This window comes from Canis lupus, chromosome 8, assembly GCF_003254725.2.
Source record: "Canis lupus dingo isolate Sandy chromosome 8, ASM325472v2, whole genome shotgun sequence".
In the NCBI taxonomy this organism is placed as follows: domain Eukaryota; kingdom Metazoa; phylum Chordata; class Mammalia; order Carnivora; family Canidae; genus Canis; species Canis lupus.
The window spans coordinates 30219201-30240913 of NC_064250.1; the positions used below are offsets into that span (position 1 = coordinate 30219201).

A 21713-nucleotide genomic window follows, 5' to 3' on the forward strand; every position below is an offset into this window, starting at 1 on the left:
GTCTCAGGTTTTCCTTATAAGGATATCCGATGGAATTTTTTTTTCTCCTTGGCCCTCTTATAGGCAGCATATTTCCGTTCATACAAGAAGAAAGTAGTCATTTGAAGTCTATGAAGAAATGTCTGTTTGACTCACAGATGTCTATGCTGGAGTAAGCAGGAAGTCTTAACAGTTCCTTCCCAACACAAAGGCCCACTCATGATAAAAGAAAAGACCAAACAGCTTGGAAATAAATAAGGCAATTTCTATTCCAATGAACATCTGTCCTAAGCCAGCCAGGAAGGTGGAACCAAGAAAATCCCTAGTACCCCAACTTTAAGTAGGTTTTTTTCTTTTACCCCCTTCCTATTCTTTCAGCAACCATCTTCAACATTATTGGAAAATCAGCCAAAATATTGTTTTATTTATTCCACCACCAATATTTTAATCTGGAATGCTTAACAGTCAGCTTCTAGTGATAAGGAAGCAGGTATGCTTTGAAAGAAATGAATTCTGTGAGTTGGAGATGAATCTAAAACTCAGTTTAATCTTATACAATACCATATGTCATTTATATATCAATAAAGCTGGAAGAAAAAAATAAATTAAAGTCCAGATTAGTCACTGGTATTTATTTAGCATCACCATACGCTACTCACTGTCTAGCACTGTGAATACAGAGGTATGCATGGCGGGCATCCCTTTTCAGTAAAGACAGCTAATAAATGTGTAATCAGAGAGAAGCAGGTTAATTTTAGAAGGTGATTTTAAAAATAGGGTGATATGACCGGTAGGAGAGAGGAGGCTAATTTAGAGTGAGTGTATGTGTAGGTAATGTGTGAACAGAGGCAAGAATGCCGAAGAAGAGCCACCCTCTGTAGATCTAGGGCACAGTGTTCCAGAAAGAAAAAATGGCAAGTTATAAGGACAAGAGGTGGAAACAAGCTTGGTCTTGCCCAAATGGCTGGAGTATAGTGAACATGGGAAAAGTGAAAGGAGATGATTCAATAAAGTCAAGTGTACATTATAAGCCAGCCTTCCCACCATGAAGGAAAAGGACAACTTTGTCCCCGAATATAGTCAATGATATGCCAAGCCACTAGCTGAGTGAACAAAATAATTACTCTGGGGATGGTATAAATTTAATTTTTGTCACCTATAAAGAATGTAAGCCTATAATGGTAAACTTTGAAGTAAATGTTCCAGAAAGAGTCTTCATAATAAAGTACAGACCAGATCAGTCTCCATCAGCAGGTACTGTCTTCCTTTTTGTGGGTAAGGGCTGCCCAGAAAGTAGCTCCTTCTACATCTTTTTACAGATAGCAAATGCCCATTCATCCATCACCTTCTTTGCACCCTGGAATCTGGGTGTTCTATATCACTAGAATGATAAGAAAAAACAAGATCTGGCCTTGAAGGATTGTTCTGGAAGTCTGCCAGACCACTAGATCATTTCCCAGTGTTCTGCAGAATGATCACATTGTTTCCAGGTACAGCCAACATGGGTTATTATTGGAGAACCAGTACACTCTAGATGAATTAACGAATTGTGACACCATATTTCACATTACTGTCTTTTGCTAACCTTTTTGTAGCCTCTGAAAAATTGATATGAGCTAAAATCTGGTATTCCCCTCCTCTGTATTAGGCCAGGCTCTAGTCCACTCCAAGTGGCAACTGCCAGAAGGAAGAAGTACCAGATGACCAAAGAGTAAAGAGGGAGATTTTCACCAAGGAAATATCTACAGTTTTGGAAGAACATATATATTCATATATAAACATAGGTAAAAGCAGGGAACATATGCAACATAGTCAAGTTCAATAGTGTACAACTAGTTCAATAGTATACTTCAAAGACATATCTATATATAATTTACATAGAAACATATGTAGAAATTATGTGTACTATAAATGATGTATTTATGTATTATATATATCTCTTCCCACAAAATAAAATGTGCAATAAGAGGGCCTTGAAAATGTTTTCTTCCAGAATCAGTGTATAAAATTCTAGCTTTCTTTATCCAACTAGTAAAGTGATGGTTTTCTCCAGCCTCTAATTTTACACTTCATTGTGTCTATAAATTGAATTTCCATTCTTTTTTTTAAAAGATTTTATTTATTTATTCATAAATAATAATAATAATGAAAGGGGGAGAGAGAGAATGAGCCACAGGCAGAGGGAGAAGCAGACTCCATGCAGGGAGCCCAACATGGGACTCGATCCCGGGTCTCCAGGATCACGCCATGGGCTTAAGGCTGTGCTAAACCGCTGAGCCACCTGGGCTACCCTCATTTCCATTCTTAAACAAAATATAAAACTCTCTTCAACTTGTCTGCTGCTTTTTCTGTTCTCTTGTTTGTTTGCATCTGTGTTGTTCATTTTAGGCAAACAGCACTTACAGAGCAGTAACCATATCTGTTTAACACAAATGTGTTAATGAATACCTTCAGACATTAGTTTAATTATTTTTACACTCATGACTATTTTTGTATTCTGAAAAATAGGCCAAAATACTATTGTGACATTTGATTTATCCAAGATAGAGAAACCAAGCTGATTACCTTTGGGACAGAGTTTAATGTTTATATATCATAATAATTATTTACCCTTTCTTTCATTGATTATTATTTAGGAATGGAGTAAAGCCAGAAAATAAATTTCCCCTAGATTGGCAATTTGTAGACACAAACCTGTAAGAATCTAAATTTTATGATATTCCAATTTACTTTTGACATTGGATTTGCTCTTTTTTCCCAAAAAGGGAGCAATAAAATAATAGGCTCTAACCCAGTTTCTATGATTTAACTATTGCTTTAGATCTTGCATTAATTTATGAGCCTCTATTGTTTTAAGAATTAGCATCTTTAAAGATATTTTTGGTAGAGTAAGTGATACATCACTTGGGTAAAGAAGTATTTAATGAGTTACAAGACAGAAATTAGTACAACCTGGATACCAGCCATTGCAAAGACCAAACCCACTGGCTGACAGTCTTCAAGACTGCCAACTTTTGATTGGCCAACTACCTACCTAGATATTACTTCTGGAATAGCTAACTTGCTATTGAAGGCCTCTAACTAACAACTCATGTGTTTCTTGACTTAATTAAGTTCATAGATACTTGGTCTCTCATTATCTTTTAAATAGACAAATTTCTCAGTTATCAGGTTTCCTTGTAGAATTAATCTTTTTAATGCCCTAAAACAAAGTACTCTTTAAAAAAAAAAAAAAAAAAAAGATTATTTATTTATTTATTTTTGAGAGCGAGAGAGAGAGAGGCAGAGACACAGGCAGAGGGAGAAGCAGGCTGCATGTAGGGAGCCCGATACGGGACTCAACCCCAGGACTCCAGCCAGGATCATGCTCTGGGCCAAAGGCAGGTGCTAAACCGCTGAGCCACCCAGGCGTCCCCAAAGTACTCTTAATACTTTTAATAAACAGCACATCAAAACCATTTTACAGAATAGAAGCCTCTTTAGACCTTTGTTCTGGAAAAATAATATACAAATAATAGTAATTAATCTGAATAGAGAAAAGTTTAAAAAAAAAAACAGCACTGTCCATGAGAACTACCATGCAATAGTGTGTATGAGGAAATATCACCTCTATATATTACTATTTCAGCTAACTCACATCTGTAAATCCAGAGAGCTAGTTGCCATATGTCTTTCTAACTGAAAAAAGCAAAAGACAACTGGATGCCATATGCTTTTTACAAAGAAATTGTAAACAGGTTACTCAGTATGGGCCACATATATAGGATCTACACATGAACGCCCTAGGAATGGATTTGGCCCAAAGTCTCTTTAAGCTAAAAAGCTTCAGGCATCATAATATTCCCACATGTCCACTGTATAATGAAACAGATGACAGCTTTTATCCTGAAGATTGTTTGGTACTAAGAATGAGATTGGGCAATGGGCAGCTCAGGCAACTATCCAAAGGAGTTCTTGTGGCTTATATATGTGTATATATATATAAAAGATGTATACTAATGTTCCTTGAAAACCATAAATAATGTACTAAAGAACTCTAGAAATATAATGTATCACTCTCCACCTCACAACACATGCAAACACACACTTCCACAGGAATACACATATGGCCAAAGAAGTCAAGAAATCTTTTACCAAGGTTAAAGTCTTTGTTATAAACAACAAAGTGAGAGCTCCTTTATTGAGATGATTTCTCTTTCTTCTACTATGGCTGAGGCTTACAAAATAGAGATTAATGGCACCTAATGTTTTGAGGAGCAAGCTCTGAGTGAGGGGTCAGAATAAGAAAGAGAAAATGGAAAGAGACCACTTTCAGCCTGTTCTGTCTTCAATAGTGGGAGAGAAAGGTAAAGAGAATTGAGGTTTCTACTTTGTCTATTTTAGCCCCATTGAATAGAAAACTTAAGAAAGATTTAGGAAAAGTTCCAGATAAGAATAAATAGCACCCATTTGCTTGGAGGAGTCTGTGTCTTCTTGTCTTCCTGAGAACTTCAGACAGCCATTGAAAAGGATCTGGGGACATGTGGTTATTAGTGTTGCAATTTATGCATCCATCCCTCTGCACTCCATCATCCATTCACCCAGTGTAAACTGAGGTCCTGCTGGAGGTAGGGTAGTGTATTAAGAAAAGGGAAAGATGGTTTGGAAAAGAATTTTGCCACCAAATATAGAAGTAAGTATAAAGAATTACCAATTCTAACACAAAAGTAATAACGAAAAATGCCAAAAAGAAAGCTACAAATAAGATACTAAATATTTAAGAAAGAGCGATGCTTCCAATTTGAGAATGATAATGATTAAAGATGATCTTATGGAGAAGACAGTACTTGAACAAACCTTGAAGCAAACGAAGATGGTTTTAAGAACATACACACACAGAATACACCACCAGACTAATCAGTAGAACTAGGCAACTTCTGTGTAAAAAAGTTCCATTGGTATGGCCCTAATGTTACAACTGCCAGAAGAGTCTGCACTGACATGACCAGTTGTTTCAAAGTGGACAATATCACCTATGACCTTCCACACAGAGAATGGCATCTTATTAAGAATCTAAGTCTAATTTATGGAGCAATACTGTGCTCAGGGACTCTAGAAGAAAAATGAAGCAGTGTTGGAATTTGTTTCTAAACCTTTGTTGGGGAAAAAATGTCAACTTTATACACTTTAACCACTAAAATGTTTTCAAGGTCAAGCTGAGCCCATAAACCTCAAATAAGAATTTGAAAGGAGGGGTTTCCTAACTTGAGCAAAGGAGCAAAGGAAGCATGGAAGCATGGAGTGTATCATTGCAACAACTGCTCCTTCTGTCTGCTCTAACTTCATTATAGTCAGTGGACAGGGGGAGATTGTGTAATTGTGTATATAAATCCTGGGTGAGGATGAGACAGGTCAGGGGAAGCAAGAGGCAAGGGTGGCCCGTTTTCCTCATCTGCTCAACATAAGCCCGTAAGGAAACATGCTGACTCTTTTAATAATATCAATGAAAGACAAACATCAGGGGAACAGGCACTGAGGCTATGAGGTCCAGCTGGTCCCTCCAACAGGGAGATTCTCCCCCATTGCCAACCTTGCAGAACCTAGACATGTGTTTATTAAGGGAAGGGTTTTTTATGTGTGATTGTAGCAGTAGCATGAGTAAGAAACCTCCAAGGGAAAGGTGAATTTCAGGGGTCAAGGCTCTCTTCCAATGTGAAGACTTCCCCCCAGGGATAATTTTAGAGAATCTAGGTTTGGCTTTATTAAGGAAGAAAAAGAGTTTCCTTAAAAATGAAATAGATTAATGTCTGAAAACATGGGAAAGAGTAAAAGGATATTTCTTTCTCGTCCTTGCTTGGACATACATTATTCAAGGCTTTCTTTGTTCCAAGTAAATGAAAACAACTCAAACTACCTTAAGCATAAACAGGGAGTTTATTGGCTCAGTAAAACAAAAGTCTAAGGATATTCTGGCCTCAGCCACGACTGAATTCAGGTGCTTAATTTTTCATGAAGCTGCCTCTCTATGTCTTGACTCAGCCTTCCTCTATGCTGGCTTCACTCTCTGACAGGATCCCCCAATATACCGGCATGATGGAAGCCAAAAGCTCCAGGTCATTTTTCTATTCTCTCAACAACCCTCTACAGAGTTTCTCTTTTTCCAACTCTTTCTAAGTACTGAGTCTCCTTCACTCCGATTGGGTTACATGCCTGTCCCTGAACTGGTGTGGCTAGAATGTCATTTCCTGGATGGCAAACCCTAGAGCATGGAGTCAGTTCCATCCAAGTGATATGGTCTCACAGAGGAAGAAGGGCAGCTTCCCATGAAATATCAGACTGGGGATGCCTGGGTGGCTCAGCTCCTGAGCGTCTGCCTTCAGCTCAGGATGTGATTCCGGAGTTCCGGGATTGAGTCCCACATCGGGCTCCTGCATGAGCCTGATTCTCCTCCCTCTGCCTATGTCTCTGCCTCTCTCTGTGTCTCTCATGAATAAATAAATCAAATATTAAAAAAAAGAAAGAAAGAAAGAAAGAAAAATCAGACTGTTTTTACCAGAAACAAAGTGAATGGGCACCATCCAGGTAAATCCCCTCTCTGTTTTAAAGCAGAATAACTGGGCCTGTGCAAGAACACTGATTCATTTTTGAAGAGGCAGTTCTGTGTTTTGAAGTAGCAACTGTGTAGGCCCTGCATGCCTGATGAAGCCCACAGATAGCAGCTCCATTTCCTTCATGATAAACAGTTCTTGATCCTTCTCCAATACCCACTGGTCATCCTGAAGTTGACTATAGTCATCGACGCTCCATCAACCTCATCCTCAAAGACCCAGAATAGGGACACCATTTGCAATCAGTCAAAACTTGAGAATGCTTAGCCTCAGCCCTTCTGCTGGCTTAATGCTATGTGCCTGGAAAGTTAAACAACTGTTAAATTCTTCAGCTTTCTCCACCACTCCCCTCCCCCAAAAAAAGAAAAAAAAGATTGAAAGTCCAAGATTGTTCAAAAAGACGTTCTATTGAAATGAAAAACATTTCAAATATACTGTCATCACTCTTATAAGCCTTCTCACCTGGGCCAAGTAACAATGTATGCCAGATGAGTAAAAAAGAAAAATGCCAATTTTATTGATTTTACCACCTCATACTCTTTTCAGGTCTGTGAAAAATGTTTAAGGAGTAATTTTTTTTTTTATAATTCTCTACAAGTCTGCTCTACATCAAAGATTATTTTGGGGGGAGGGTGTTGCCCAGATACAGAACAGAATACTTAAGCTGAGATAGTCTGATTGATCTTCACTATTCCTTGGTATAATAAAGTATTTGGAGATGTAATAATAAAAGACTCCAAATTCCCAGCTTGGTGCGCAAGGTATGAAATAGTCAAGCCAGCATCTTGTTGGTCTCTTGATATATACAGTTGAAGTAAGAAGCAAGTAAGAAGTCAGTCCCTTCTTCATTCCTCTTTTTATCTGTAGTGTCCAATTTGACCCAATTGCTATCCTCAACCTGAATCTAGCCAGATAACTATTACTAAGGTGTTGTATCACTTGTGAGCATTGTCTCAGATGGATAAGCAAAAAATAATGTGTGACTGGGGCAGAATAAAAAGGAGCAGTGTGATATAAACCCTGTCTACCTGCTTATAATCCCTCAGCCTTCAAAATGGATAGAACTAAGAATATGGACAATAGCCATGAACGAAAAGGGCAAAAAAAGGCTCATCCTTTCACTCCCAGAAAGACTTTCTGGGTATCTTCCTTTGTACAAAGAAAAAGGAATGATCTTGCTTAATCCTATAACATTGGTGAGGTACCCTAAAAATCCTTTAGTGTAGTTTTAAAATTATATATCATGGATCCCCTAGATACCATGTGGGGAAGAAATTATTTTCATATCTGGACATAAAATTTGTGCTTATCCTATCATTTCCTGCCTCCCCGGTCCTCTCCTCCCAGACAATATTATGCCAGATAGGACTTGGAATCCAAGCCTCGGAAAACAATGCAAAAAGTTTCCACAGTCCTGAAAAGTCTAATGATCTGTGAGCTAGAACACAGAAAGAGTCATGGTCACATGAATCTAGTTTTTGTGCCCTCACTTTGAGCCTCATTGCCAGTCTGGCTCTTTGTTTAGGTGACCTTTGGCCCCTGGAGTCAATGTTTGTCTTCTAAATGGTATTTCAACACTAACATCTGGTGATGTCCCCCAGCTTGACATTTGTGAAGCAGATGCTTCCAGTGGCCTGGAGTGTGCCTTCTGGGTCAGTGTTTTCAATAATGCCCTCTGGCATTGATCTCTGTGGTACCTCACCCCAGGTAAGAAAAGAAATGCCACTGGGAAATGGCTGAGATAGAACACTTCAGAGCATCTGGAGGCAATCTTGGAATATAAAACCCCAGAAGTTCTTGTATAAAGAAATACCTAGAGGTAGGGAGTAGAGGAAAATATCTAATCCTTGGTATTTTTTTGAAGTTGTACTTTAAATAATCTAGCAGTTCAAGCATGGCAAATCTATACTTCATTTTAAATAATTTCTTTACATGCTTCTTTCTCTCCGTTCAGAGTTGCCTCTCTTGAAACTTCTAATTAGTACAGAATAGAATCTGTTGCTGAGAAAAGCAAGCCCTCTCTCCCCTCCCATCTCCTCTCACCCTCCATGCACACAGATGAGCATATACTTCATAACTTAATAAGTAGCTCCTCTCAATTGGGCCTAGAGAAAACCTCAAGGAATCTTGTGAACTAGAGTAGAAATTCAGATAGCCTACATGAGGACAGTGGTATCTTTTAAACTTAAGGATCTCCCCCCCAATATTCCTAAAAAGTTTCAAAAGTAGTAAGCAGGGTCAATGAGAATTATTTGTTTCAACCTGATGAAGATTTTTGACCTCTTAACATTATGTCTCAAAATCCCCTTGTCGTAGGCAGTGACATGCATACAACCACCTATAGAGGAGCAGATAGCTTTTCAGCCTACTCAAGGTTTAGTACAGGCAAGGTATTCATGAGGGTCTTTGTAATATTTACCATATTGCTGTTTGGCTTCTCTTTCCAAAGAGCTTAGAATCTACCATCCTCTCATTCATTCATCTTCATGAAAGCTCTGCTGTTCAAGTGGTCAACAAGGGCAGGGCAGTGAGCACTCCACAAATCAATTTGAAGGGGGGTGGTAGGCAGAGTTCTAAGATGACCCCCAATGACTCACACCCTTGTATAAGGGTGTCCCTCTTTGAGTGCATATGGAATTTGTGATTTGCTTCTAATCGAAAGAACATGGCAAAGGTGATAAGATAATACTTCCATGATTATATTATATTATATTGCAAGGACAAAGGGACTCTCATAGGTATAATTAAGCTCTCAGATCAGTTGACTTAGAGTTAATAAAAGATCATCTGAAGTAAACCTAATCAGGTGAGCCCTTTATTTTTTTTTAAATTAATTTTTTTAAGATTTTATTTATTTATTCATGAAAGACACAGAGAGAGAAAGGCAGAGATGTAGGCAGAGGGAGAAGCAGGCTCCAGGCAGGGAGCCCAATGTGGGACTCAATCCTGAGACTGAGGATCACGCCCTGAGCCAGGGGCAGGCGCTCAACTGCTGAGCCACCCAGATATCCCAGGTGAGCCCTTTAAAAGAGGGTCTAGAGTCAGAGAACCCAAGTGAGAGAGATCCTCTCTCTGACTTGGTAGAAATTAGCTGCCATGTTGTGAGATGACTTGCAAGAGGGCCACATAGCAAGGAACATGAGGGCAGCCTCTAGAAGCTGAGAATGGTCCCTGGCCAACAACTAGCAAGAAACAGGGATGTCAACTATACAGATACAAGGAAATGAATATAGATGCAAATAAACCGAATGAGCTTAGAAGCAAGTTCTTCCCCAGTCAAGTCTCCAGATAAGAACACACAGCCTGGTTTACATCTTAATTTGAGCTTTGTGAGGCCCTGCACAGAAAATCCAGCTAAGCCATGCCCAGACTACTGATCTGCAGGAACCATGGGATAATAAATGGGTGTTATTTGAAGCTGCTGAAGTTTGTGGTAACTTGTTACACAGCAGTAGAAAACTTCTACAAAGACAGATGACAACTCAAATAGCTCAGATCCCACATATCACTTCTCCTATTCACTGAATACCTTGTGAGGCTTGGATATATAGTTCTTCCCTTGAGAATCAGCAGTTGATGGGATAGCAGAGAATATAACTCTGCCTCAAAACATGGATGGATGGATGAATGGTTAAATAGCTACACACAGATATATGCACACATATAACAAGTACTTACTGTATACCAGAATCTCTAATGAGTGCTTTAAATATTTTATTTAAATATTTAACTCTAGCTAAAGGGTTAGAGTTAAAATGGTGTAGGTACTTTTAATGCTAGAAACGGACTCAACCTGATGGACAGAAAGAAAGAAAGAAAGAAAGAAAGAAAGAAAGAAAGAAAGAAAGAAAAGAAAAAAAAAACTAATAAAGCAAGAAGAAGATATATGGATTCACCCCTCATAAGGTCGTAGGTCAAGATGTATGTCCCAGTTCCTATAGCTCTCCAAGAAGGATATGAATGTTATAAAAAGCAGTGAAGACAAGCTAGATGGTACAATCAATCTATTCAGATGAGTCTAATGGCAGTTTTAATCAAGAGTTCATCAAATCATGATGTAAGTAATATTAACATTTTTTCTATTTGCTGCCTTTGAATTGACAGTGGGCAGATCTGTATTTATACATGGGTATGAAATACACATAGAGGAATGGCAACATTTTAAAACTATCAGTTACAACCTATTAAACGGTCATGAGTCAATAATTAGAAAAGTGTGAAAGCTGCTACTGATGTGGAGCCATTGTTGTATGAGCTATAAATTTTAGCATTTTAGAGGATATTTTTCAAACAGTGATAGATGTAACTTACAAAAAAAAAAAAAAAAAAAAAAAAAAGATGCAGTACAGTACTGAGGATAACACTAAATGCCAAACAGCTGACCTCCAAATCTCAGTGGCTAATAGAAGTTATTTCACGCTCACATAAGATTTAATTGGCAGGGCAAAGGATGAGGTTATGCTCCACACAATCCTTCAGAGACCCAGATGGGCAAGGGTCTACCATCTTTGACCCATGGTTTCTGAAGTTGCTCTGAACATCATGAACATGGGGGAAGAATAAGGGTGAGTATCCTGGAAGTAGAGTATCTAAGCTCAACCCTAATTCCATTGGCCAGAATTTAAGCAAATGAACCTTTTTCCTAGCTTTAGAGGAAGCAAGGATAAATACTTAAACTCATTCTACTTCCATCCTCTGATCTCTTGCAAGTGCTTCCCTTTGGAGGAACCCAAGCACAACTCTGAGGGCAAGTAATCCACCGATTATATCCATAAAAGCCATCTTCCCATGCATAGGCCAGGTTAGAGAATGGCAGTAAGTGAACTTAGAGGGACCAGCACAACAAGACACTATATAAACACAAAGAACTAGTAAAAGTCAATCTTATGAGTGAAAACACCTAATTCCTATAGAGAGTGTTCACTAAATCAGCTAATAATTGGAGATGCTGTTGAAGAAAACCTAGGTCATTGGTAAGAGTTGACTCTGAGTTGGGATTTTGAATGTGGAAAGCATGCTAGCCCAGAAGTCAGAAAAAAAAATGACTCAGGTCCTATTCTACCTCATACTCATACCATCTCCGAGATCTCAGGCAAATCACTCAGTTTGGCCATGGTTTTATATCTGTAAAAATTTATAATAATCACGTTTCCTAGTTCTAATCATAGACTTGATCTGAGAAGATCCAATGAGAGCACATACTTAAAAGCACTCTGTAAGTTAGAAACATGGGTCACAAATAATACTGGTTTTTGGTATGTGGTAATTGTTGCCATTATTCGAATTATCGTTCTAATTTATGAAAAACGAGTGATCCCAATTAAACTTTCCTAGTGACTTTTGAACTGAATATGAGCCAGAAACATCAATTATCTTCAATGTAAAATTCACCTCTCCTGTGAATCTTTTGAATGACTTCCCACCTGGGATATTTCCTTTTGCCCTGGAACTGCCATTTAAGCCTACAGATCCCCATAAGCCAAAGAAACCCACAAACTAAAGAAAGCTACCCACAACAGGGACCTCCCTCACAGGTTTACCAGGAGATTTGGGGGTTGGGAAATAAAACCTCAAAACCCACCCCATTCCTTCCCAGTCTATGGGAGAAGACTGGAGATGAGAAAGGAGTTTAGAAAGGGTCAAGTTTGTGGGGATTTCAGTGTTCATGGTGAGGTGGTTCCCTTCTCTCCACCCTGATCCCAAAGGGAACTGAAGCAGTACCTGAGGATCAACGGAACACTGAGGATGCCTACAGTTAAGTGAAGGATGCCTACAGTAAGTGAAGACTGTACTCTGTTCCTTGGTTGTGCTTCTTCTTCCACTGCAGATTTGCTGACCTGCCTCATCCCTGACTGAGGTAGGAGTGTGGCAGGGTAGGTGCAAGGAGAGAATGAGAACTTGAGAGAAAATACAGGACAGAAAAGGGACTGCAGTGGAATAGCCTCCATTGCCACCATTTGGCAGATGATCTATATGTATAATGCATCTTGACTCTCTCCAAGGCAGGGAGCCTGTTAAACCACTGAAATCTCAATTTTATATTTTCATTCAAATCAATGTGAGGAAGTTTCACCTCTCTATAAACCCATTAAAGGAAAATTGGTGACAGTGTGTAAACTGAGCTCATACTCCACTTTATTTCAGTAATCACGGCTTCTTTATCCCTATATGAAATATTTACTGTTTGTTGTAAGCAAAAAAATGTTCTTTAAAGTAAAATTTAAGAAATCTCATTGGAGGAGCACTTTGTAATAGGAGGAAAAATTATGATACAGTCATGAAAGCCTCACTGGCTCTCCCTGTCATTTAGGTGCCTCTCTTAATATTGGAAATATTAACTGGCACTTAAAAATAAACTTAGATTAAACCCTTTTCTAAATCTCCTTACTAAATTTGGGGCAGTTTTTTTCATATTGTTTTAAAGTTGAATTATATTTAGAAATCTTTCTCTTGCAAAAAAATTCTAGCTTAAAAACTGTTAGAATTAATAAGAGAATTCTATAGGGTGGTCAAATATAAGGTAACTATGTATAGTCAATAGCTTTTATTTATAATTAGCAATAAATGCCTAGAAAAGAAAAATACAGAAAAATATACTGTTCACAGCAGTGACAAAATTTTTAAATAACTAAAGAATAAGCTGTAAATAATGCCTCACGACCAACAAATATAAAGCCATAAAGTCTCACCAAAGGACATAAATAAGGATCTGTGCGACTGGACAGACAAGCAGTGCTTTTAGGTGCAAAGACTTAACATCACAAAAATATGACTTCTACCCCAAATTAACATATAATTTAAATCAAATTAAAATCTTAACAGCCTTTTTATTTTTTTTTAAGATTTTATTTATTTATTCATAGAGACACACAGAGAGAGAGAGAGAGAGAGAGAGAAAGGCAGGGAGCCTGACTGACATGGGACTCGATCCTGGGTCTCCAAGATCACACCCCAGGCTGCAGGTGGCGCTAAACCGCTGTACCACGGGGGCTGCCCCAGATTTATTTTATTTTTTTAAGATTTTAGCCTTTTAATTTTAATTGGATAAAATTATCTTTAAGAATAAATGGAAGGAACACCTGGGTGGTTCAGTCAGCTAAGCGACCAACTCTTGGTTTCAGCTCAGGTCATGATCCGAGGGTCATGGGATCATACCCTGCATTGAGCTCCATGCTCAGCATGGAGTCTACTTGAGATTCCCTCTCTCTCTCCTTCTCCCTCTTCCACTGCCTCCTCCCTGCCCTCGCTCATGCTCGTACACCCCACCCCCAAAAAAATAAGTAATATAATCTTAAAAAAAATGAATGGAACTTCAACTTCTGGCATGATAGCATGTAGAGTAGCATGGACCTGCTCCCAGGAAAACTGGTGAGAATTGTTTTTCTTAATTTTTAATTCTCTGGAAATGGGCTTATGGGCATGTAGCAAATGAAGAAACATCTTTTCAAGATAATCTACTAAAATTTGGTAAAAACTTAGCCTGTGGTATTTGAACCTAGATTGCACCCTCCCTTCACCCTCAAAGCTCAGCAAAACAGAAACAGACTGGTGCAGCCAAGAACACAGGGCTCCTCTTCCCCTGAGTTCCTAGTCTTAGGGATATCCTCCCTAGAGGTACAGGTTATCAGCATTTCTCATCCTTTTGCCCAGCTACCTGTTGCCAAGGCCAAGTTCTGGGAGAATGCAAACCAGCAGTAGGAGTTCTCTTCTTCTATCACTCCCACTGGTGGGGTGAATTGTAGGGTACATAAATTAGATCTAGTAAAGTTGTTAGCAAAAATGAAATAAGTAGAAGTATATATGCCCAAGAATAACCAAGAAAAGTATGAAAAGGAAGTACATGACTCCCCAGATACCATAACTTAAATATAAGGCTACTATAATCAAGTCAACGTGATATGGGTACAGAGAGAGATAAACAGATCTGAATTAAGAACAAGAACTAAATCCCTGTGCATTAGAAGATTTAATATAGGGCAATGGTATTTCAACTCAGTGGGCACAAATGATATTTTTCCAATAGTGCTGGTATGACTAGCTAGATATCTGGAAGGAAAAACTACATTGGACTTCCATATTACCCCATGGATACACAAAAACAAATTCTAAATCTATTGAAGACTTAAATGAAAAAAACTGCAATAATATCCAAGAGACAAGAGACCCCCTGTACAACCTTGGGTTAGGGAGGCCTTAATCAACACTGGAAACCCTGATGTCATAAGAGAGAAAACAGATGTATAATCTTTATGGCAAAAAATGCTACAGACTTAAAAGAGTCATAGAAAAGTAAATCTAAATAGTTATCAAATGTAAGAAAATTCTCACATTTAACAGTAGTCAGGGAAATTCAATTAAAGAAGCAATGGAGTATCAGTTACACCTCTCAGAAAAGAAAAACTTTAGTAGAGGGGTAACCACTCATACCTAAGGTTAATGAAGAAAATAATATATTCTTACTTTGCTGGTAAAAATGTTATTATGGCCCTTAGAGTAGTCTGGCAAAATCTACTGGAACTAAATAGACATATATTCATTTGGCTGAGTAATTCCATTCCTTGGAACCTATGAAAAGCACCAAAACAAAAGGAATATATGCGGCTGACTATTGTAGTATTTTTTTTGGAACAGATAAAACAAATAAGCAAATCAAGTGAATTTCCATCAGTAAGTATTAAATAAATTATGTTATGTAGACATCATGAATTAAACATGTACCAGATGACTTACAGGGATTTCTAAAAAGTATTCTGAGAGAAGCAGGACACAGAAAATTGGATATAATATATTCCTAGTCTTGTTTTTAAGCAGCTAACACTACATAAGAATAAATACTTATATTTCTCTCTGTGCATACATACATTTTTATTTAATTGTAAAAGCACGGAGAAAGAATATGAGAGATTATAAACCAGGTTATCACTGTGGGTAACAGGCCAAGGATTGGTGACTAAGGTAAAGAGGGGTATGAGTAAAGAAGGAAAAGAAATCATAAAAAGGAACATACCAACAAAAATATATGCATAATACTCTCACATTTATACACATATTTTAAACTGTATTTATGCATACAGAGGTAATTTTTAAAATAATATTATTTGACAAATGCTGTAAAAATGCTAATTCTATTAGGGCATAGCTCAATGGCCAGGAAGGGAGAAAGAAAACAAACTCTCCATGGATCTATGTTCAACAGAAGCATCTGTTTCTATCCTCCTAAATCAGCTGTCTTTTGTCAATGTCATGGAAACCTGACCTCTCAAGTGTTCCTACCTTGACATCTGAAATTACACACAGCAGTAGTAATTGTCTTAGTTCTTCCCTATCTCTTCGCTAAAGCCAACCCTTCACCCTCTCCTGCCTTCTCAGTAGCTGTCCATCATTAGAGCTACTTGCTTCTGTATTTTAGTCCCTTCCTCAAATCTCTTCTCCCCAAGTTCCCCCTCTATCTGACAATGCCTTTCACATTCAGATTTCACAAGAGTAAACTAGTCTGCTTTCATCATCTGCTGATGACTTTCAAATCTTGATTTCCAGCCCATATTTTTCTTCCTAACCCCAGCCTCCTATTTCCAAAAAGTACAGCAAATTTACCTCAAGGTAGTTCAGGCTCATCATGTCTTTATTAGTCTGCTAGGACTACCATAACAGAATACCATGGACCAGGTGGCTTTAATAATAAACATTTATTTTCTCAAAGTTCTGGAGGCTGAAAGATCAAGATCAAGATTGCCAGCAAGTTTGGTTTTTCCTGAGACCTCTCTCCTTGATTTGCCCTCACATGGCCTTTCCACTGTATGTGCACACCCCTAGTATCTCTTCCCTTTCTAGGGACTCCATTCACATTGGCTTAGGGTCCCACTCTAATTGTCTCATTTTAGCTTAATTGCTTTAAAAGTTCTATTTCCACACACAGTCACATTGTGAGGTTATGAGGATTATGATTTCAACATATGAATTGGGGGGCTGGGGACACAATTCAGCCCATCATCATGTCCAAAACAGAACTCATTCCCATGCAAACAGTAAACTTGCTTTTCCTTTTCTATTTATCTGTTACAGAAGAAGATGTCAACCCAGGATCCAGAGCTAGAAACCCCAGAGTTATCTGCTGAAATTATCTGACAGAAGTTGGCTTCTGTCCCTGTGGCCCATGCCCATTCATATGTTCACCAAATGTAGCCTCCATGTTTCCATCATTACTAGCATGGCCAGAGATGACCATCATCCTCTTAGATTATTACAACAACTCCAACCTTCTTTTCTGGCAACCAGCCAGCACATACTCAGTCTAGCCTCCACTATTCTACTAGAACAATCTAGCTTCCTTTTAAAATAAAATCTAATTATGCCACATTCTATTTAGAAACTTCCACTCTCTATTGTCCATGGGAAGAAACCCAATTCCTTTGTTTGGCATAAAGGTTTGCCCATTTCCTGTCCTCAACCTAGGGCTTCATCTTGTCTTCTAGCACTCTATCCACTTGTAGCTTGTGTTCCAACAACATTCAATGCATTTTCCATAAATATATCATGTCCTTTCTTCCCTGTCCCTAAAGTGTCATTCCTTCTCTTTCCCTGCAGGGAAGATTGTAGTTACCCTTTGTGGCCTGGATCAAAGTCTTTCTGTATTCCCAGTAAGTCAGATCCTCTTCCATTCCCCCAGGCTGTTTTATCTATATTATACACATTTATTCAATTATTATAATGTTTCATCCTATATTTTTTTCTTCCCCACAAGCCTGTGTATGTCTCAAAGTGGAGACCCTACTTACAGGGCACTCATTGAGTGTTTGTACTGATTGAGTGATTCATTGGACCTGTGTCCTAAGCTCCTCAAACTCCATATGTCCAAAATAAAACTCATAGTCACCCCTTCCCCACAGCTCCTTTTCCCAGCATCCATTATCCTAACATGGACTTCACCATTTCTCTTGGCTACATAGCACTCAAATCTTGGACTCTTCTTGGACATCATCTATGCCTTTATTTCCAAAGTAAAATCAACTACCAAAGTGTAGGAGTTTGTCCTTAAAAAGTCTCTCTGTTACCATCAGAAACCAAGTCCACACCACCCTCTGACTACGCTTCTGCCCCATCTTAGGGGACATGCTTTTGACCTCTATCAATGCATATTCACTGAATGCTGCTTCTAGAAAGGTTACCTTAAGCACTACCTTTAAAGTGTTACTGTAGTGAATCCTTGTTGCCTAAAGAGTTTATTTCCAACTACTCACTCTGGCAATCAGGGAAGTAAAACTACTGATTTGTCCTCACTTCCTGTAGCTACCCATCACAGACTCTAGGTACATCATCACATCCCCTTGCTAAGGTCTTCCCACTTTTCATGCCCTACCCTTCCTTTAAAACCCTACTCATTCATTCATTCATTCCATATTTACTGGGAACCCTCTCTATGCTAGACACTGTGGTAGGCTCTGATGGTGAAATAGAAAGAGGCAAGATTCATAACTCTTTAGAAACCAGTTGTGCTCAGATTTTACTCTGCTTAAAAAATAGCTAAAGCACGAGGTTAAACCGAAGATTCCTATACCAAACCCCTCCATCCAAAGATTCATATTTATAGGTGTAACAGTGGGGCTGAGAAAGGTTTATGTTTACCAAATACCTAGGACTCTAAGGAACACCTCTTTGAAAGTCAATGATATAAACAAGAATACATAAAAGCCATGCATGATGTAAACACAAGTTATTATGGGAGCAAACTATACTTGAAAGGCAATCATATAACCAGGCAAAGAAGATGGGTGTGAAGAGATTCAAGGGGAGAAGCTTTCATGAAAAGGAAACAGCCTGTGCAAAGCAAAGTTTGAAAAGTCTGAGACCAGTTCGCTCAATAAGGTTGAATCAAAGAGTCCAGTGGGAAGGGATAGGAGATCATCAACAAAGTTGACCATCCAGTGCAGACGACAGTGGGTCTTTAGCAGGGGAGTGACATGATCCTTGGCCCTGCATGAACTCCGTTTTCCTTTCCAACAGTTTTTTCCCCAACCTTGGTTAGTTCTCTCACGTGCAAATACTTATTAGTACTCAGCTGAAGACTCAAGGGGTACTCTGCAGATCTCTGGAGCTGTCTTTCTGTGCAGCTTTCTTCTCTCTGATACTCCACCCTGGGAACTCTATCTAGATATTTTCCTGGTCTCCATCCCTAGCAACATTTCCTCAATTCAGAGAATCCATCCCTGCACCATGGCTTCACATCTCTCTCAAGGCAAGAAGATAGAACAATCATAGGGTTCATCGTATTGATTCCTGTTTCTTAGAGATCACTGTCCTTCTTGGCCTGATTTGCACTGTTTTGAAACATATTTTTTCACATATTGTGCCAGGGATTTTTGTTTTTTTTTTTTTCTTTAGCAGGAGGATAAATCTGATTCCTGTTGTTACATCTTGACTGGAAACAGTAGTTCAATTCCATATTTCTAAATAAAAGGCTTATGCTAATATCTCTTGATTTACACATTTTAGGCATTATTGACTGTTTTCGATTTACGATTGACTCTACTAATCATAGTTCTTTCCCCCTCAGCCCAGACCCAGCCTCAGAGTCTTCTCAAGACAGCACTCAGTCAGTCAGTCCTAACCAACAGATTAGAGTTAACAAACAAGTTTAAACATTTTTGACATCGTAGGACTAGATGTTACAGTGACTCCCACTTCTAAAATTCTGTGTGATTCTGGTTAGAAGATGAAATGAAAATCACGTATGTTATTAAAGCTAATAGGAAACCATTTATAATAAAAAAACTTGCTATATATTAAAGTCATAACTGTGACTAAAAAAAGTTTTGAAAAAACATCTGTGAAGTAATTCACTTTTTTCATTTAGTATTAAGAGCAATAGGAGTCACACTGAATTGAGAAGTGTTAGAGGAAATACAGAAGAAATGAGATATTGTTTGTATAGTTTCTCATTTTCTACTCAACAACAGTATAGAGGAAGAATTACAAAATGAGGACTCTATCTCTAGGGTCTTAACTTCATCCATACAAAATACCATAGATTTGGCACCTAAGGAGTGCATGGGCTGAAATCCACAGAAGCCATAAGAAAACCTATGGTGATTTCAAATATAAGGATTAAAAATAACTATCACAGATTTAACTAATCATGCAAAAGCTTATCACAGCTTTTACTAATCATGCAAATGTTCAGATTTAATGTTCACTTAATTCTTTGAAAAAGGGAGACGGGTACCTGGGTGGCTCAGTCAGTTAAGCAACTGTCTTTGGCTCAAGTCAGGATTCCAGGGTCCTGGGACTGAACTTTGCTTCGAGCTCTGTGCTCAGCAGGAGTTTGCTCACTATCCACCCCCTACCCCAACTCATGCTCTCTCCCATGCTCTCTCTCTCTCAAATAAATAAACAAAATCTTTTTTAAAAAGGAAGAAAAGCAAGTCTTCTAAGAATAACTGATGGGCGGTAAACATCACTTAAAAGCTTTCATGTGATAAAATAATTTGCCTAAATATGGGAAGAAAAAAAGCCTGGAGAATGAAAATTAGATAGAAATCTATATAGATAAAACTGGTATAACTAGGTGTAACAATAACAGCAAGCATAGTAGATCACGTAACACCCAAGAAAAGGAAAGATTCCCAACAACTCTTACACTGTTGAGAGGAAAATATTGTTTCATCCACTCCCTTCCTCTCTGGTCCAACCTCAAGGACAGATCTGTTAACATCATGGGCACCATGGAGCCTCACTCTGGGGTTGAAGGAGGTAACCTCCCCCCCCCTCAAACTCCCTTCCACGGACAGGTCTGACACAACTGGTGCTACAGGAGGAGAAAGGAATCTGGAGAGGAACTATGGAGAGACTCTTGAACATTGAACACCTTTCTTCCTTTTGGAGGAAAGCTGGACATGTCTTCTACTTGTGGAGTCTTAAACTTGTGGAGTTTATATAACCAAATGGGATCTGGAATCCAGTAGTGGCCTCTTTGAGGCTAACTCAAGGCAGGACTTTAAAAGAAGGGTTGGAAGAGTCTAAGCTATGTTTCTCAGCCAAGACCTCAGAGGATTTACTTGTGACAGAGGTTTGGGGCAGAAGCTCTCTTCTGGAATGAGGAGTGTACATTTGGCAAGAACATCCCCAAAGCTGAGCCCCTATCTCTGCAGCAGGTACCTGAATCAAAAGGAAATTTTCCCTCCCCCAACACCCACTACAGCTGGAACAGACAAGCAGAAAGGAGAAAGAGAAATTCTTTGTACACTTTGCATGAAGTCCTGATTCATTTGTATGCCTTGTTAGGGATTAAGATGATTCTTGCTCATGCTTGCTGACGTACATCCAAGATTATCCTGCTAAATCTCCAGAAATGCCAACTGGAAAACAAATGACAATTGTTCTCTTAAAAGACCTTTGTTTGGCTGCATGGCTGTAATGGCCTTGTGGGCTCATTCAAGTGACAGCCTGGAGACAACAATGCAAACAGGAAGAAAGCAAACCTCTGTAAAGCACCAAACAAAGGCCACTGCAGGTTCAACTCCACAAGCCTAGTGGCTGGCCTTTGAGCTAATTGTTGAAGCAGGATGCCAGAACCAAGGGCAGGGTAGAGGAGAACCCAAGGGCAGAGCCAGAGCAATGCAAAGCCTCAGCACAGAACTGGGCAGAACCTTCAGCAATTGAGGCCAGTCATGCCCAGAGCTGGATTCAGAGCTGCTGAGAAAATCACAAGTCTTGGCTAGGAGAACTGGAGGCAGCGCTGCAATGAGGCCTTTAAGAGGACCCTCGGCTGGTCCATACACATCTGCATAGCAGAAGGCCAAGGTCTATCTGGCTAGCAACAACTGGCCATCTAAGCTCCCTCTTCCATCCCTTACATCCTTTCCTTTTCAAGGTCATCCTCAGAGCTCACTTCACCCTATCTCCGCTGAGTAAAATTTCTCAGGACTTCCCAGGGAGACAAAGAGATGGAGAAAAGGGGAGATGGACCACAAAGCAATTTCCCTGATGTCTGGCACATCACTTCCTTTGGCCTCTCAACCTAGGCATGATCCCCCCACAGCTCTGGAAGAGGATCCTGGACTCCTCTCTGAGCAGCTATGTAAGACCCAAACCTCCTTCCCAGTATGAGAGATGCTCAGAGATTGGCCCTTTCTGTCTTCCCATCTCTCATTA

The 21713-nt window shown here is 39.0% G+C and overlaps 1 protein-coding gene across 47 annotated transcripts in view; it reads right to left on the reverse strand.

Annotated features, from left to right (window-relative positions):
* The window catches only part of BMP4 (bone morphogenetic protein 4), a 348264-nt gene that overhangs the window by 141821 nt on the left and 184730 nt on the right, over positions 1-21713 (reverse strand). For 2 of the 47 annotated variants that reach the window (XR_004818025.2, XM_049113185.1), the window contains one exon: positions 1213-1360. The exons of the other annotated variants lie outside the window; for them this stretch is intronic. The gene's annotated coding sequence lies outside the window, so the exon portion shown is untranslated. The remainder of the gene's footprint in view (positions 1-1212; positions 1361-21713) is intronic. 47 annotated transcript variants of the gene reach the window in all.